The sequence below is a fragment of the Chiloscyllium punctatum genome, chromosome 16, assembly GCF_047496795.1.
Source record: "Chiloscyllium punctatum isolate Juve2018m chromosome 16, sChiPun1.3, whole genome shotgun sequence".
NCBI lineage: Eukaryota > Metazoa > Chordata > Chondrichthyes > Orectolobiformes > Hemiscylliidae > Chiloscyllium > Chiloscyllium punctatum.
Window position 1 is genome coordinate 63199423 of NC_092754.1, and position 6002 is coordinate 63205424.

The following is a 6002-nucleotide window of genomic DNA, read 5'->3' on the forward strand; positions in this document are numbered from 1 at the left end:
TACTGTACAGTGGGAGGTATGTCGGGCCGTGATGGTTACTGTCCAGTGGGAGGTATGTCGGACTGTGATGGTTACTGTACATTGGTAGGTATGTCGGGCCGTGATGGTTACTGTATAGTGGGAGGTATGTCGGGCCGTGATGGTTACTGTATAGTGGGATGTATGTCGGGGTGTAATAGTTACTGTACAGTGGGAGGTATGTCAGGCCGTGATGATTACTGTACAGTGGGAGGTATGTCGGGCCGTGATGATTACTGTCCAGTGGGAGGTATGTCGGGCTGTGATGGTTACTGTCCAGTGGTAGGTATGTCAGGGTGTGATGGTTACTGTACTGTGGGGGGTATGTCGGGCCGTGATGGTTACTGTCCAGTGGGAGGTATGTCGGACTGTGATGTATACTGTACAGTGGGAGGTATGTCAGGCTGTGATGGTTACTGTACAGTGGGAGGTATGTCGGGCTTTGATGGTTACTATACAGTGGTAGGTATGTCGGGCTGTGATGGTTACTGTACAGTGGTAGGTATGTCAGGGTGTGATGGTTACTGTACTGTGGGGGGTATGTCGGGCCGTGATGGTTACTGTCCAGTGGGATTTATGTCGGGCTGTGATGTATACTGTACAGTGGGAGGTAAGTCAGACCATGATGGTTTCTCTACAGAGGGAGGTATGTTAGGCCGTGATTGTTACTGTACCGTGGGAGGTATATCGGGCTGTGATGGTTACTGTAGAGTGGGAGGTATGTCATACCGTGATGGTCACTGTACAGTGGGGGGTAGTTCGGGGTGTGATGGTTACTGTACAGTGGGAGGTATGTCATACCGTGATTGCTACTGCACAGTGGGTGGTATGTCAGAAAGTGATGGTTACTGTACAGTGGGAGGTATGCCGGGCCGTGATGATTACTGTACAGTTGGAGGTATGTCGGGACGTGATGGCTACTCTACAGTGGGAGATATGTCGGTGCGTGATGGTTACTGTACAGTGGGAGGTATGTCAGACCGTGATGGTTACTGTACAGTGGGAGGTATGTCAGACCGTGATGGTTACTGTTCAGTGGGAGATATGTCAGACCGTTATGGTTACTGTACAGTGGGAGGTATGTCGAGGTGTGATGGTTACTGTACAGTGGGAGGTATGTCGGGGTGTGATAGTTACTGTACAGTAAGAGGTATGTCTGGGTGTAATAGTTACTATACAGTGGGACGTATGTCGGGGTGTGATGGTTAATGTACTGTGGGAGGTATGTTGGGCCGTGATGGTTACTGTACAATGGGAGGTATGTCGGTGTTTGATAGTAACTGTATAGTGGGAGGTATGTCGGTGCGTGATGGTTACTGTACAGTGGAAGAATGTCGGGCTTTGATGGTTACTGTACAGATGGACTTATTTCGGGCCATGACAGTGACTGTAGAGTGGGAGGTATGTCGGGGTGTGATAGTTACTGTACAGTGGGAGGTATGTCAGGGTGTGATAGTTACTGTACAGTGGGAGGTATGTCGGGCTGTGATGGTTACTGTACAGTGGGAGGTATGTCGGGGTGTGATAGTTACTGTACAATGGGGGGTATGTACAGGTGTGATGGTTACTGTACAGTGGGAGGTATGTCAGGCCGTGATGGTTGCTGTACAGTGGGAGGTATGTCGAGGTGTGATTGTTACTGTACAGAGGGAGGTATGTCGGGGTGTGATGGTTCCTGTACAGTGGGAGGTATGTCGATGTGTGATCGTTACTTTACAGTGGGTGGTATGTCCGGGTGTGATGGTTACTGTATAGTGGGAGGTATGTCGGGGTGCGATGATTGCTGTACAGTGGGAGGTATGTCGGTGTGTGACGGTTACTGTACAGTGGGAGGTATGTCGGTGTGTGACGGTTACTGTACAGTGGGAGGTATGTCGGGCCGTGATGGTTACTGTCCAGTGGGAGGTATGTCGGGGTGTGATGGTTACTGTACAGTGGGAGGTATGTCAGGCCGTGATGGTTACTGTACAGTGGGAGGTATGTCGGGCTGTGATGGTTACTGTACAGTGGTAGGTATGTCAGGGTGTGATGGTGACTGTACTCTGGGGGGTATGTCGGGGTGTGATGGTTACTGTACAGTTGGAGGTAAGTCAGACCATGATGGTTTCTGTACAGTGGGAGGTATGTCGGGCTGTGATGGTTACTGTACAGTGGTAGGTATGTCGGGGTGTGAAGGTTACTGTACAGCGGGGGGTATGTCGGGGTCTGATGGTTTCTGTACAGTGGGAGGTATGTCGGGTCGTGATGGTGACAGTACAGTGGGAGGTATGCCGGGCCGTGATGGTTACTGTTCAGTGGGAGAAATGTCGGGGTGTGATGGTTACTGTACAGTGGTAGGTATGTCAGGGTGTGATGGTTACTGTACTGTGGGGGGTATGTCGGTGTGTGATGGTTGCTGTACAGTGGGAGGTAAGTCAGACCATGATGGTTTCTATACAGAGGGAGGTATGTTAGGCCGTGATTGTTACTGTACCGTGGGAGGTATATCGGGCTGTGATGGTTACTGTAGAGTGGGAGTTATGTCGGGGTGTGATGTTTACTCTATAGTATGAGGTCGGTCGGGCTGTGATGGTTACTGTACAGTGGGAGATATGTCAGGCTGTGATGGTTACTGTACAGTGGGAGGTTTGTCGAGCTGTGATTGGTTACTGTACAGTGGGAGGTATGTCAGGCCGCGATGGTTACTGTACAGTGGGAGGTATGTCGGGCTGTGATGGTTACTGTACAGTGGTAGGTATGTCAGGGTGTGATGGTGACTGTACTGTGGGGGGTATGTCGGGGTGTGATGGTTACTGTACAGTGGTAGGTATGTCGGGGTGAGATGGTTACTGTACAGCGGGGGGTATGTCGGGGTCTGATGGTTTCTGTACAGTGGGAGGTATGTCGGTCCGTGATGGTTACTGTTCAGTGGGAGAAATGTCGGGGTGTGATAGTTACTGTACAGTGGGAGGTATGTCGAGGTGTGATGGTTACTGTACAGTGGGAGGTATGTCGGAACGTGACGGTTCCTGTACAGTGGGAGGAATGTCGGGGTGTGATAGTTACTGTACAGTGGGAGGTATGTCGGGGTGTGATGGTTACTGTACAGAGGGAGGTATGTCGGGCCGTGATGGTAAATGTACAGTGGGAGGTATGTCGGATTGTGATGGTTACTCTACAGTGGGGTGGTATGTCGGGGTGTGATGGTTACTGTAAAGTGGGAGGTATGTCGGGCCGTGATGGTTACTGTACAGTGGGAGTTATGTCGGGCCGTGATGGTAGGTGTACAGTGGGAGTTATGTCGGGCCGTGATGGTTACTGTACAGTGGGAGGTATGTCGGGGTGTGATGGTTACTGTACAGTGGAAGGTTTGTCGGACCGTGATGGTTACTGTATAGTGGGATGTATGTTGGGGTTTAATAGATCCTGTACAATATTAGGTATGTCAGGCCGTGATGATTACAGTATATTGGAAGGTATGTCGGGGTGTGATCGTTACTGTACAGTGGGAGGTATGTCGGGGTGTGATGGTTCATGTACAGTAGAAGGTATGTCGTGTTGCGATGGTTACTGTACAGTGGCGGTATGTCGGGCCGTGATGGTTACTCTATAGTGGGATGTTTGTCGGGATGTAATATTCACTGTACAGTGGGAGGTATGTCGTGGTGTGATGGTTACTGTACAGTGGGAGGTATGTCGGGGTGTCATAGCTTACTGTGCAGTGGGAGGTATGTCAGGCCGTGATGGTTACTGTAAAGTGGGAGGTATGTCGGGCTGTGATGGTAACTGTACAGTGGTAGGTATGCCAGGGTGTGATGGTTACTGTACCGTGGGAGGTAAGTCAGACCATGATGGGTTCTGTACAGTGGGAGGTATGTCGGGCTGTGATGGTTACTGTACAGTGGTAGGTATGTCGGGGTGTGATGTTTACGGTACAGTGGGAGGTAAGTCAGACCATGATGGTTTCTGTACAGTGGGAGGTATGTCGGGCTGTGATGGTTACTGTACAGTGGTAGGTATGTCAGGGTGTGATGGTTACTGTACAGCGGAGGGTATGTCGGGGTCTGATGGTTTCTGTACAGTGGGAGGTATGTCGGGTCGTGATGGTTACAGTACAGTGGGAGGTATGTCGCGGTCTGATGGTTTCTGTACAGTGGGAGGTATGTCGGGTCGTGATGGTTACCGTACAGTGGGAGGTATGTCGGGGTGTGATGGTTACTGTACATTGGGAGGTATGTCGGAACGTGATGGTTACTGTACAGTGGGAGGTATGTCGGGGTGTGATAGTTACTGTACAGTGGGAGGAATGTCGGGGTGTGATGATTACTGTACAGTGGGAGGTATGTCGGGGTGTGATGGTTACTGTACAGAGGGAGGTATGTCTGGCCGTGATGGTAACTGTACAGTGGGAGGTATGTCGGATTGTGATGGTTACTCTACAGTGGGGTGGTATGTCGGGGTGTGATGGTTACTGTAAAGTGTGAGGTATGTCGGGCCGTGATGGTTACTGTACAGAGGGCGGTATGTAGGGCCGTGATGGTTGCTGTATATTGGAAGGTATGTCGGGGTGTGATCGTTACTGTACAGTGGGAGGTATGTCGGGGTATGATGGTTCATGTACAGTGGAAGGTATGTCGTGGTGCGTTGGTTACTGTACAGTGGCGGTATGTCGGGCCGTGATGGTTACTCTATAGTGGGATGTTTGTCGGGATGTAATATTTACTGTACAGTGGGAGGCATGTCGGGGTGTGATGGTTACTGTACAGTGGGAGGTATGTCGGGGTGTGATGGTTACTGTACAGTGGGAGGTATGTCGGGGTGTCATAGCTTACTGTGCAGTGGGAGGTATGTCAGGCCGTGATGGTTACTGTACAGTGGGAGGTCTGTCGGGCCGTGATGGTTACTGTATAGTGGGATGTATGTCGGGGTGTAATAGGTACTGTACAGTGGGAGGTATGTCAGGCCGTGATGATTACTGTACAGTGGGAGGTATGTCGGGCCGTGATGGTTACTGTCCAGTGGGAGGGATGTCGGGCTGTGATGGTTACTGTACAGTGGTAGGTATGTCAGGGTGTGATGGTTACTGTACTGTGGGGGGAATCTCGGGCCGTGATGGTTACTGTCCAGTGGGAGGTATGTCGGTCTGTGATGGTTACTGTACAGTGGTAGGTATGTCGGGCTGCGATGGTTACTGTACAGTGGTAGGTGGTCAGGGTGTGATGGTTACTGTACTGTGGGGGGTATGTCGGTGTGTGATGGTTGCTGTACAGTGGGAGGTAAGTCAGACCACGATGGTTTCTGTACAGAGGGAGGTATGTTAGGCCGTGTTGGTTACTGTACCGTGGGAGGTATATCGGGCTGTGATGGTTACTGTACAGTGGGAGGTACGTCATACCGTGATGGTTACTGTACTGTGGGAGGTATGTCGGTCTCTGATGGTTACTGTACAGTGGGAAGTATGTCGCGGTGGGATGGTTACCGAAAAGTGGGAGGTATGTCTGGGTGTGATCGTTACTGTACAGTGGGAGGTATGTCATACCGTGATTGCTACTGCACTGTGGGAGGTATGTCAGAAATTGATGGTTACTGTACAGTGGTAGCTATGCCGGGCCGTGATGGTTACTGTACAGTGGGAGGTATGTCGGGCCGTGATGGTTACTGTACAGTGGGAGGTATGTCGGTGTGTGATTGTTTCTGTACAAGGGTAGGTATGCCGGGCCGTGATGGTTACTGTACAGTGGGAGGTATGTTGAGCTCTGATGGTTACTGTACAGTGGGAGATATTTCGGGCCGTGACAGTGACTGTACAGTTGGAGGTATTTCAGGCCGTGATGGTTACTCTACAGTGGGAGGTATGTCGGGGCGTGATGGTTACTGTATCGTGGGAGGTATGTCGGTGTCTGATAGTTACTGTACAGGGGGAGATATGTCGGGCCGCGATGGTTACTGTACAGTGGGAGTTATGTCGGGGTGTGATGGTTACTGTACAGTGCGAGGTATGTCGG